This window comes from Haemaphysalis longicornis, unplaced genomic scaffold (assembly GCF_048455015.1).
Source record: "Haemaphysalis longicornis isolate Haplotype H1 unplaced genomic scaffold, Haemaphysalis longicornis Haplotype H1 scaffold_336, whole genome shotgun sequence".
Classification (NCBI taxonomy): domain Eukaryota; kingdom Metazoa; phylum Arthropoda; class Arachnida; order Ixodida; family Ixodidae; genus Haemaphysalis; species Haemaphysalis longicornis.
In genome coordinates this window covers 78,592-92,336 of record NW_027526350.1, presented here as the reverse complement: position 1 = coordinate 92,336, position 13,745 = coordinate 78,592, and positions in this window count along the sequence as shown.

Sequence of the window (13,745 nt, the reverse complement as noted above, 5' to 3'; positions counted from 1 at the left end):
GATGAGTGCGCTGGGGCAAGCAGTAACGGAAAGAGGCGTGCGCCCCACTGCATTTATATACATTTTCCGAGCGCAGCGAGCGGAGAGAGGGTACGCGGAGAGGAGAGAGAGACCCGCGCAACACGCCCGAACCGCGCGCGAGCTCTCTCTCCCGCCGAGCTCCGCGATGCGAGCGCCCTCACACGCCCGAGCGCGCTCCTCTTCTCCACTCACTCTCCGCTACTCCGCCCGAGCTCCGCGATGCGAGCGCCCTGACACGCCCGAGCGCGCTCCTCCTCTCCCCTTGCCCTCCGCTACTCCCGCCCGAGCTACCACCTGCTCCGGTTGCTAGGCGCGCCACAGCTGTTGCTAGGGGCGAGGAGGAGCGCGGAGAGATAACACCTGCGGGCGCACGCCGACGGAGCACGAGCACCCCCGACTAAGAAATGCATTCGCATTTAAAACGACGACGACGAAGACGAAGGCAGAACTACGAGGCGCGCGCTCACGTGCGCTCGCGCTGGAGGAATGCAGGCGCACGCCGACTGAGCACGACAACCCCCGAGCGTGGGATCAGAACCCATGACCTCCAGAATACTGGTCTGCTATGATGACCACTACGCTACCGGCGGGACTATTGTCCCCTCCACTTTTGGTGTATTTATGTTAAAATATATTTGTTTCCCCGAGCTTGGGGGTGGTAGCTAGCACCACTCAGACTACTCGGTGTGAAGGGGACCTTCTTTTTAAGCCCCAGGCCGTGACTCGAGTGTCTACATGTCGAGAGAGGTCGACCAGCGTTGAACCCTCTTAAGCTTTCTATGGCACCAAGACGGGCAAAACAGAGGCCCTCGCTATGCATGTAGCGAATCATAATAAGAAATGAGGTACTCGTGAGGAAACAAAAAAATACCTTCACATAAATACCCGAGAAAGTGGTGGGGAAACAGCTCCGCCGGTAGGGTAGTGGTCATCGCACCAAACCGGTATTCTGGAGGCCGTGGGTTGGGATCCCATCCGGCAGGCATTTTCTCGCTACTTTCTCTCTGTCTCAAAAAATGCTTCAGCTGTTTCTATGACCAACCGCATTCTCACCTTTGCTTTCCCAGGTTTTCTTGACTGCCAACCCTTATTTCTGTCTAAATTCAACGAGCCCCTCATTTCCTATTCTGATTGGCTACATGCATAGCGAGGGCCTCTGTTCTGGCAGTCTTTGTGCCGTAGGGATCTTACGAGGCTTCAACGCTGGTCGACCACTCTCGACATGCCGTAGACAGTCGAGTCACGGCGGGGGGGGGGGGGGGGGGGAAGAAGGTCCCTTTCACCCCTAGTAGTCCGAGTGGCGCTGGCTACCACCCCCAAGTGCAGGAAACAAAAAAATACCTTCACATTAACACTAGAGAAATTGATGGGGAAACAGCCCCGCCGGTAGCGTAGTGGTCATCGCACGCGACCGGTATTTTGGAGGTTGTGGGTTCGGATCCCACCCGCCGGGCATTTTTTCACCACTGTTCTTCTGTCTCAAAATATTCTTCATCTGTTTCTATGAACTACCGCATTCTCCCCTTGCTTTCCGAGGTTTTTTTGACTGCCAACCCTTATTTCTGTCTGAATTCAACGAGCCCCTCATTTCCTATTCTGATTCGCTATATATATATATATATATATATATATATATATATATATTGATACGTGGTGGCAGGGACTGATATGAGACACACAATGTTAGATGAGGAGCGATTTATTTACATTATGTACATGGCGGCCATTAGAGAGTCAGCGCCAGCCACCTCCTCTTTGTCGTCTTTGGTTGCGGGTATTGTTGCTATGGGGTATTGTCCACACAGATGTTCCGTGACATCATCCTCCGGCAGATGACGACCGTCCCGGTCGAGGCCACGGCAAGGGGAAGGGGACGATGAGGACGAGCAATGCGACGAGAATATATATAATGAAGTCCTTGCCCCCTGTGATGATGGTGATGATCGTCATCAGCACCGGCCCCAAGAGGCAGCGTCCAAAGCCCTCGGAGAAGCGCCGGAGATCTGGGCGGGGAAACGTCATCAGCTCCAGGTCTGGTCGTGGCTAGTCAGTTCGTCTGGTCTCGGCAGGTGATGGGCAGCGGACACGGGGCTGGGGAATGGTCACGTCCTTGACTCACCGGTGCTGGGGCGGGCCGACGCTTTCCAAGAGCCAGGATGAGTCGGCTTCATGAGCCGAGACGGGTTGAAGCTCGGGGCCGGCATGGGACTGTACCCCGCACCCTTCACCAAAATGTTACGTGGCGGCAGGGACAGATATGAGACGAATGATGGTAGATGAGGAGCGATCTATTTATACTACGCACTTGGCGGCCATTAGAGAGTCAGTGCCACCCACCTCCTCTTAGTCGTCTTCGGTTGACAGTTTGGTGGCTATGGGGTATTGTTCACATAGATGTTCCGTGACAATATATATATATATCAGTGTGTCGAACCGCAAAAAATACGGGTTCGGTTACGGTTCGGGTTCAGGTAAATTTATTTTGTTCCGGTTCAGTTCCGGTTCGACTAATTCTATCCACAAACCGGTTCGCGAACCGGTTCAGAGTGTTGAACCGGTTCGTGAACCGGTTCAGAACTGAATTATTAGCAAGGCGTGAAAATCAGTTTTGTATACTTTAAATTCATCAAAACTGAAGTACTTTTTTCTTCACTCGAACTAGTGGTTTTTTGAAAATGAGCTGCAATACTACTGTCAAATTTGAAAATATTGGCCAGGTGTAACAGAAAATGTACCGGCCTCTTTTTCACCCCCCCCTACTGTCATCCTAGAGACTACACAAAGCCGCCGCCAAGAGACATGAGTGTGTTATTTATTGGTGCCCCTTGCGTCGTTTTATTGTACTGCTTAGATGCTAATAATGACTTAAGACATTGCCCATTTTGCTTGAATTACTTCCTTGTTACGTCACTGCTGATGCTGGGTGGCAGAAAATTTGAAAGTTTTTTCGGTGTTTCTCACCACTTCTTGTAAAAACAACTTCCTTAACCCTTTGTAGGGCAGGATATGTTTTTTTAAAAAAAAACTAGAAAAAGGTTGTCTTATTTTACTAACCAAGCCAACAGAAGTAGTTTGCAAGAAATTTCAAGGCTGAACAATGAGTACTTTATTAAAAAAACTGGGACGCATTCGTCCCACTGAAGCTAAATTGAAATTCAAAAATTGGGACGCATTTGTCCCAATGCTCTTTGAGAGCTCCTGGGTTACATTCAGCCGGCATGAAAAGGTCCAAAACACGTTGAACAAAGGGGCACATTGCACACAGAACACAGGAGGTTGGTGCGGGCTTCTTTCTTGGCAGTCGAGCACCAACGACACCGCCTCCTTTTTGCAATCTTCTGAGGGTGATGTCCAGCTCCCAGAAATCGGACTTTATCAGCAACCCCTACCATTTTCTGGCCATGTTTGGCACCTTTTTTGTTGACTCGATAAGGGCGATTGCTGGACCCTTTGAATGTTTGGCCGTTTATCAGCTGGCGACCGAGGACGAGCCGGAACCAAAGGTAGCTCATTTTACTGACTGCTTTCATTTGAAGAAAAGCATTTACTATTGCTGCGTCCAGCAGAAAGTAAAAAATTCGGTACCACGACTTCTTAGATCGTCGATCCACCGGGTATGCGTTCCTTCTTTGGTCGAACTTGTCGACTCCACCCATCCAGGTATTGTAGTCGGAGACTGCTTTTGGGCACTGGACGGATATGGATGAGCCATTGGAAAGCTTCCGAACAACGTCCTCAGTGTCGCTGGGGTGATGAAAGTTGGACAGCACGTGTACGTTTTTCGTGTCCCGCCACTGATAAGCTGTGATGCTCCCTTTCGCCCGCCAGATATACTCTCCCTTCTGTAGCTTGTTATCCCGTTTGATTTCGTCAGGTAAGTTCCTTGCGGTTTGGGCGAACCGTTCCTGCGGCCAAAATGTTCTTTTCTTTCAAGGCCTCCATTAGGCGTGTGGACGTGAAAAAGTTATCTAAATATAGCTGCGTGCCAGCCTCTACTCTATCAATGAGGGAGAGCACAACATGCTCGCCGAGACCTACGTTCGCAGGTCGGTCTGCACCTTTGCCTTCGTACACCTGAAATTCAATCAGGTAACCTGTCTGGGAGTCGGCTCTGCACCACACCTGGTATCCCCGCTTGATAGGTTTCATGGGAAGGTACTGCTTCAGTGAGGAACGGCCTTTGAATCGTATCATACTCTCATCAATGGCTTGGTGCGCTGATGGAGTGTATTGTCTCTTGAAACTTTCATTCAGTTGCAAGGATGAGAGGACGCACTCTTGCCAATCTGTCGTACCCGTCTTCACCTTTCTTTTTTTCCTTGGTTAGGTCGGTGAGGTGCAAACAGTTCATAATGGCTTGAAAACGACGGAACGACATGACCTTTGATATTTCAGGACAATTGAAAAAAGTGTCACTGCTCCAGTACAGGTACATTTGATGCCTGGGGTTTGTGCTCATCAGCAGAAGTATGCCGAAGTATGCACGGAGTTCATCAATTGTAAGCTCTTTCCAAAGTTGTCGGCCTTTCTGTTTGGCAAAGCGGTTTGTCTCAGTCACCAGTGTCTGCATGATACCTTCGTCAAAATAAAGAGCAAAAGCTTCACACGGCGTCCGCGGGAGGTTTGCACTGTATTGTGGGTCCCAAATTTTCGGAACACGAATGACGGCATCCGGTTCACTGCTATTCCATGCCCCAACCTCCTCCTCTTCGACTTTTGCTTCGTCGCAAATTCTAGGCACTTTCTTCTGCTTCCTTCTCTTTCTTGCATAGGTAGCCTTTCGCTTTTGTGGTTTGCTCGTTGACGCCACCGCTTCGGCTTCACTGGTTTCCTCATCTGAATCGGGCGGAGCGAGCTCGGGTACGAAGTCGTCATCCGTATCTCTGTCGGAATCACTCGACGTTGGGTCGTCAGGAAGGCTAAAATATAATTCCAGCGCTTCCTTTTGCGTCAGCAATCGTTTACCTGCGTTTTTACGAGCAAACACAAAACAAAAGAGTCGGCGAAATGTTTCACTGCACATCGAATGCAGGCAGTGGTGGCACAAGGCTTAGCCCCTCGTCATGCAGTTTTTGCCCTGGCACCATTCGAAAACGCTTTTAGGAGTAAGTATTGCTTCTATTGTTGAAAACACCCGATTATTACAAGCTGGAACTACTTCTTTCAAAGCACAGAAAAGGGTACACTCACTTGTCATCTTGAATTATTCCTTTCCGGAGACTCACAATGCGGAAATTTGTGCCGCCGGTGAAACGGGAAACACAATTTTCAAAATAATGTACACCTAACGCCACCTATTGTACAGCTTCTGAACCAGATTCAACGGAAGTGTAAAAACCTCAATGTAGATGGCAGCACAGAAAAAATGGGCTTGATGCGTCCCATTGCCTCTCACGAGCAATTTTGTGGGGAACAAAAAATGGGACAGATATTTTCCGTTGCCCTACAAGGGGTTAACGAGTCACCAAAGGCAGATCTTTCAAACAAGGCAAGGTACGGCTTTGTTTTCATGGTTCATTTAGGATCCTTGGCGAAGCATGTAAGATGACGCGGCGGAAAAATATCGCCGACCAGGGGCTGCGGCCCCTTCGTTATCGGGCTTACTGCGACAATCAAGAGCGAATGCTGCCTGCAAAACAATCAACAAAGAAAACTTCCACGTAAAGCGCGCAAACACACGCCCGCGCACACAACATGGCGTTTTATTCGCCTGTGAAGAGCAGCTTTACCTGTACAAGAGACTACCAAAGACGCTAGTGGAAATCAGCGAAACCAAACGTACAGTGCCCAACGCTGGGCACACCTGTCAATTCGAAAGAACACAGTCTCTAGAATTTCGAATAGACACGTATCTTCGCTTACCTCACCCGCCGCGGTGGCTCAGTGGCTAAGACGTCGTGCTGCTAAGCCTCAAAAACGCGGTTTCCATTCCCGGCCGTGGCGGCCGCTTTTCTGATGGAGGCGAAAAGCGAAAACGCCCGTGTGTTCGAGGTTTCGGCGCTCGCTAAAGATCCCCAGGTGTTCAAAATTCATCCGGAGCCTTCCACTGGGCCGCGCCTCATCACCTGTGTAGCGTCGGCGCGTTAAACCTCATAGTCAATCAATGTTCTCTTTCCCCGTGCAGTACGTTTAAGAATCTTATTTCTCATGCCCCTTCGCCCTATTTTCCCCTCTTCCTCGTTTCGTGAGGTTCGCCTCGCTTGTATAAAGCCGATGTCTCGAACCAATAACAAACATATGTGCGTCCCTTTCTTCGTGCGTCCCGTTAGTGGCGCTGTTTTAATTCTTGTGATTATGCATGTACCTAAAAGCCAAAATTTAAACACTCTTTAGCTACTGTAAATAGGCATAGGCAAATGTAGGGCTTGAACCTTGGCTGGTACACAGTGCAACAATCTCGTGGACTGATTGCACTTGCACTGTCCCAATGAGGGAGAAAGAGAGAGCGACAAACGTTTTATTGAGCCTTTTAAGGCCCCTTGTGGGGGCGTGGTGGCAGGCGCCCCGGCGACCGCGGGAAGGGTGAATTCGGTGCTTCAAACATCGTGCAGGCTGCCAAGAGTTTGACATTACTTCTTCCCAGCCTTGCACCCTGCTTGCTCGACCATCAGCAACATACCATTGCAATTAGGAGCCTTAATTGCTATACTGGTGTGCAGTCGTTTCACCATGTTGTGGCTATGGCGTTGTGCTGCTGAGCCGAAAGACGCGGGTTCGATTTCCGGCCGCGGCGGCCGCTTTTCTGATGGAGGCGAAAAGCGAAAACGCCCGTGTGTACGAGATTTCAGCGCACATTACAGATCCCCAGGTGGTCAAAATTAACCCTGAGCCCTCCACTGCGGTGCGCCTCATCGCCTGCCTTGCATCGGCGCATTAACAAACCTCACAATCAATCAAGTAATCAAATTGTCACCATGTTGTGACCGTGATGAGCGTGTTCGGAGCGTTTTGATTCATTGAACGGGTAAAAGTGAGCGAGAGATTGCGAAGTTGATGGCGCGTGAAAGAAAGAAGCCCCTAATGACACTTACCACCCGTTATCAATAACGGGATGGTCGAACCGTTTTGTCGAGAACCGGAAACCGTTATTTCTTTTTTCGGTTCAGTTCCGGTTCGGGTTCAGCCGGCTCAAAAAATAATGGTTCGGGTTCGGGTTCAGTTCTGGCAAAAATACCGGTTCGGTTCCGGTTTTCGGTTCGGTTCGGTTCCGGTTCGACACCCTGATATATATATATATATATATATATATATATATATATATATATATATATATACATATGTAGCGAATCAGAATAGGAAATGAGGGGCTCGTTGAAATAAGACAGAAATAAGAATTGGCAGTCAAGACAACCTCGGAAAGCAAAGGGGAGGATGTATTACGTCAAGATAAAGAATTTGGAAAATAAGAAAGTGGAGAAAAAATGCCCGCCAGGTGGGATCCGAACCCACGACCTCCAGAATACCGGTCTGGTGCGATAACCACTATGCTACCGGCGGGGCTACTTTAGCCTCCACTTTCTGTGGTATTTATGTTCACGTGTTTCTGTTTCCTGCGCTTGGGGGTGGTAGCCAGCGCCACTCGGACTACTCGGGACTACTTTGCTTTCCGAGGTTGTCTTGACTGCCAATTCTTATTTCTGTGTTATATATATATATATATATATATATATATATATATATATATATATATATATATATATATATATATAAATAAATATTCAGAATAGAAAATGAGAGGCTCGTTGATTTAAGAGAGATGAAAGTGCTGCAGTCACGAAAAACTATCAAGAAAAGGGGAGAATGTGGTGGCTCATTGAATCAGTTAAAGAATGTGGGAAGGCACAAAGAAAGTGGGGAAAGATTACACCATTTTCCCGTAGGAGAACGCTGAGTAGTATGTGGAGCCGCCATGGGGCCGACTGAAGTTCCCATTAGTTTTCAGTTCTTTGTTTTCGTTGACGTTCATCTTCGCGTGCCTTCGTTGTATCACTAGCTTCTTGACGTAGTTTGAATGAGTGAAGGATATAAGGCGCGTTCGTGGCACATGGTCCCGTCTCGGTTTGTAGCGCAGTGGGAAGAGCGCGACGTACCTCCTGTTGCGGCCAGAGAGTCGTGGGATCGAAACCGGGCGCCGCCTAGCTATTTCTTTTTATAGTGTACTACGCTCGAACAGCTCAAACGCTGACGGGGCTGAAGAGACGTGCATGCGGAGTATAGTGCGGACGGCGGACAACGACAACGACAACGAGGAAGGGAGGGACACAGCCCCGAGCGTGAGATGCTTCGCATGTAAAATGGCAGCATCTTCACTCCGCGGATGATGGCGAGTATGCGGAGTACGGGGACTCGAAATGACATCAATGTTGCGCCCCGAGTGGCATCCCGTTTGCGCCTCGTCCGTCACTCGATTTGAGCCGTGAGTTGTACCTTGATTATTCCCTTAATGAAACTGCAACTCACGGCTGAAATCGAATTTCGTTTGATTTTCACTTCATGGTGGTGTGCGCATGGATGGACGCGGACAGACATCGGGAAGTACTCCGCACCTTCACAGGCGAGGGAGTAAGCCGTTTGACTCTCGGGTAGTAACTCACGGTCGTAGCCCAATGGGTAAGATGACTGACACTAACTCTGTCTGCTCTAGCAGACACAGGCTCGAATTTTGGTGGTTCCTGTGTGATTTTTTGCGCTTGTAAATGCTATGTGCACGGACGCGGATGGACATTGTGCGGTCCTAAGGCGCTCCGCACCTGAAGATGCCTGCCGGGTGGGATCCCACGCTGCACCTGGTGGGCATTTTTTCTCCACTTTCTTTCTGTATTTATAAGTTCCTTATCTGTTTCAATGACCTACCTGCCAACCCTTATTTCTCTCTCTCTCTCTCTCTCTCTCTCTCTCTCTATATATATATATATATATATATATATATATATATATATATATATATATATATATATATATATATATATATATATATATATATATATATACTAATACCTCGTTAACTCGAAGTAGTAAAAACTCCGAAATATTTTGAGATAAGCGGATTTTCGAGATATGCAACGTTGCGCGAATTGCCGTTAAATATCGAGTTTCTTGCAATAAAGGCGCTAGTGCTTACGTACCGGCTCTTCAACAGCAGCTTCCAATTTTGCTTTTCATAAAGGTCTGAAACAGAAAGACAAACACACAAGAGACGTTCACTGGTGGCACTGCAATTTTACTTCGCAGAAAATAACTGCGTAATGCTGGTCTGCTTTGAGGGCGCACTCGGGCCTAGTGAGGAGTCATCTAGCTGCTTGGGGCATTGCACGAGCCGATCTTCCCAGCCGCTGCACTCAACCTTATATCGGATCAACCACCGCGAATTCCTCGTTTCGACAGATGTGCGCACCTTTCGAGGAGGTTCGTGGTCATCCGCCCGTCTTCACTGACCGTTCTTTTTCTGGCCATTGCAACGATTTCAACGTCCGTAAGTTCTCCTGTCATGGGCACAACCTGCTGTACCTCGGCGCATGTCTCTACCGTCACATGAGGTGCCACAGGGCTGCTTGACGAAGTTGATATGCCTTTACGCTAAGACTTCACGTTGGGGCAAAACTTCAGCTTTGTGGTAGGCGTTGCTAAACCTAGAAAAAAATTGAGGGACTTAGACGCAGCAGCATCACGCGAACCTCGTCAAACTGTCCGCAGCCGCAAAATTGTCGTTGCACTCTCACTCGAGATTTCAAGATATCCGCAAGCTGGCCCAAGAATACTTCGAACAAAAGGGCAAAAATACATGGCACGTATAGGAATTGGTTCGGTGCAGCGGAAAATTTTGAGTGAGCCGATTTTGCGAGATATGCCAGTTCAAGTTAACGAGGTAGTATTGTGTGTCTATATATATATATATATATATATATATATATATATATATATATATATATATATATATATATATATATATATATATATATATATATATATATATCATCATCATCATCACCAGCCTATCTACGCCCAGTGCAGGGCACAGGCCTCTCCCATTATTCTCCAATTGCCTCGGTCCTGTGCCAACTGTGACCAATTTATCCCCGCAAACTTCTTTATCTCATCTGCCCATCTAACTTTCTGCCGCCCCCTGCAACGCTTGCCTTCTCTAGGGATCCACTCTGTTACCCTTAATGACCAGCGGTTATCTTGCCTTCGCATTACATGTCCTGCCCACGTCCATTTCTTCTTCTTAATTTCTACTAGTATGTCTTTAATACCAGTTTGCTCCCTGACCCACTCCGCTCTCTTCCTGTCCCTTAATGTTACACCTATCATTTACCGCTCCATTGCCCGCTGAGCCGTTCTCAATTTAAGTTGAACCCTCTTAGTGAGCCTCCAAGTTTCTGCCCCGTAGGTGAGTACCGGTAAGATGCAGCTGTCATACACTTTCTTCTTCAGCGACAATGGTAGGCTGCTATTCATTATCTGAGAATGTCTGCCATATGCACCCCACCCCATTCTGATCCTTCTAATTATCTCTGCCTCATGGTTTGGATCTGGGGTCACAACTTGGCCTAAGTAGATATATTCGCTTACCACTTCCACTGCCTCGCCACCTATGTCAAAGCGCTGTGCTGTCCCGAGGTTATTGATCATTACTTTAGTTTTCTGCATATTGATTTTCAGTCCCACGGTTCTACTCTGTTCGCCCAGTGCGGAAAGCATGCTTTGCAATTCGTCCCCCGAGTTACTTAGCAAGGCAACGTCATCAGCAAATCTGAGGTTACTGAGGTATTCTGCATTAACCCTTACTCCCACCTGTTCCCAATCCAACGTTCTGTATACTTCTTGTAAACATGCTGTGAATAGCATTGGAGAGATTGTGTCTCCTTGTCTGACACCCTTTCTTTTAGGTATTTTACTGCTCTCCCTATGGAGGATGATCGTAGCTGTAGACCCATTGTAGATATCCTCTAGTATTCTTACATAATTCTCATCTACCCCCTGGTTCCGCAATGCCTGAATGACTGCTAGGGTTTCGACCGAGTCAAATGCTTTCTCATAATCTATGAAGGCTATATATAGGGATTGAGTATACTCAGCGCACTTCTCTATCACCTGATTGATCGTGTGAATATGGTGCATTGTTGAATAACCTTTACGGAACACTGCTTGTTCTTTAGGTTGACTGAAATCTAAGGTTGCAGAGATTCGGTTAGCGATTACCTTGGTAAATACCTTGTAGACGACTGACAGTAAGCTGAGCGGCCTGTAATTTTTCAAGTCCTTCATGTCGCCTTTCTTATGAATTAGGATGATGTTCGCGTTCTTCCAAGATTCCGGTACCATTGCGGTCATTAGGCATTGCGTATACAGGTTTGCCAGTTTTTCAAGGACAATTTCTCCGCCATCCTTCAAGAGGTCTGCTGTTATCTGATCCTCACCAGGTGCTTTGCCTCCTTTCATTTCTTTCAAAGCCTTCCTTACTTCTTCGGTCGTTACTGGTGGGATGTCTATCTCCTGTGAACTACTGTCTCGTTCGGCATTATCCTGTGTGTCCTGGCTACTGTACAGATCCCTATAGAACTCCTCGGCCACTATGACTATTTTATCCCTATTTGTGATGACATTGCCTTGCTTATCCTTAAGTGCATACATCTGATTTTTCCCCACGCCAAGACGTCTCTTCACTGCTTTCAGGCTACTTCCGTTCTTTACAGCGTATTCGATCCTCTCCATATTATACTTCCGTATGTCAGCTGTCTTACGCTTTTTGATTAGCTTGGAGAGCTCCGCTAGTTCTATTCTGTCAGCTGCGGTGGAGATTCTCATGGTTTGCCGTTTCCTGATTAGATCTTTCGTCTCCTGTGAAAGTTTACCAGTATCCTGTCTAGCCATAGTGCCCCCGTCTTCTACTGCACACTCCGTAATAATGCGTGTAAGGTTGTCGCTATATTTATATATATATATATATATATATATATATATATATATATATATATATATATATATATATATATACAAAAGAAATGAAGGGCTCATTGAGGAAATACAGAAAGATAGGTCGACAGTCTACAACGCCAAAGGAGGCATTGGGGTGTGGTTAGGCTCTTTTTTCTACTAGGGTAATAAAGTTAACACTTTTTTAAATATCCGGAAGAAAGAAAAACGCACGCCCAGAGTGTTTTTCTTTCTTTCTTTCTTCCGTATATTTAAAAAAAATGTTAGCTTCATTCACCCCAGTAGAAAAAAGAGCGTAACCAAACCCCTATGCCTCCTTTGTCGTTGTAGACTGCCGACCTATATATATATACATATATATATATATTTATATATATATATATATATATATATATATATATATATATATATATATATATATATATTTATATATATATATATATATATATATATATATATATATATATATATATATATATATATATATATATATATATATATATATATATATATATATATATATATTTAATGAAGAACGAGCGTCTCTCAAGCTTCCATGTTTACTCTATTCCGGAACGAGCCCCGTATTTCTTTTTCTCCGCTTCCAGTCGGCGGTTGTCCTCCTTTGGTAGTGTATTGGCCGCTGATCTTGCTTTTAGCTGTTGATTTGCAATTCCTCACTCCTTTACACTTGGCCACACTGTGATGAGGGCCACCATCGAGCTGTTTGAGTCGGTCCCTTACTTTGACACCGGGGTGGTAGTACGTGTCTCGTCGGCGGGCATGTCTCGTGGTTCTGTGGTTTATATCTTCCTCCCTAGCTTGCAGCAAAGATATGCTCCCTTTCGCTGCAAAGGAAGCCCCGGTGGCTTCTGGAAGGATCATGTTCTGTGTGCTTGTCCCGTCTCAATTGTCTTCTTCGGTTTTTTATTGCTATTTTACTCCATTGTTTCTTGGGTGTTCTTGCCTTCACTTTTGTCGCTGTCGACTTTGGCGAGGATCTCTGAAAAGTTTTTTCCTGAGGCGATTGCCTCCTGGTGTCCTTCACCCTTCTCGTTGTTTTCTTGGTTGAAGAGCACGGGTGCGGTGATGTCGGAAAAGTGCTTAGGCCCATCACCACTTCGTTTGCTCGGCGGGGAGGTGTCAGCACCAGCACATGTTGCTGCTGCTCCATCAGACCTCTGGATTCCGACCGGGAAAAAGAGGAATGGTGAACGGTGCTCGTCATATTGATGTCGTCTAGCTGGTCAGCGGTGTCCTGGTGATGTTCCGAAAGGACCTCGGAGGGTTCTTTAGCTCGGTTGACATTGACTGCCTTCGCTGGCCTTCTAGCGGGATGCAATTTAACGATGGTTGAAGGCTCTCCGCAAACGCTTTCTGGGAACGTGCGGGAACCGAAGCTGGCTCGGCTACAATGCAGCTCCATGTCAGCGTCGAAGTCTCGCCGGTCACCCTCCCATGCCTTAGTCTAATATCATGCAATTCGGGACCAGGGTTAAGGCTCTCCGCCTGGGTCCGCGTCAAGGCTTGCAGATGAGGCTCCTGTGCCGGCAGCGTTGCTCCCAGTCGCAGCCTGACGGGCGAAGGTTTGTGGGCTCAAATCCTCCGGCGGCACGGCCAAGATTGCAGCTAGAACGGGTTCGGATAGGCCGTCTATTATGTACCGCCTCACAACAGGAAACGCCCAGGCGAAGTCGCAGCCTGCGAGCAGGCGGAGCTTGTCGTAGATGTAGACGGCGACATTTTCGCCAGGGCCTTGCAGCCGGCCACGCATATCCATAAAACTA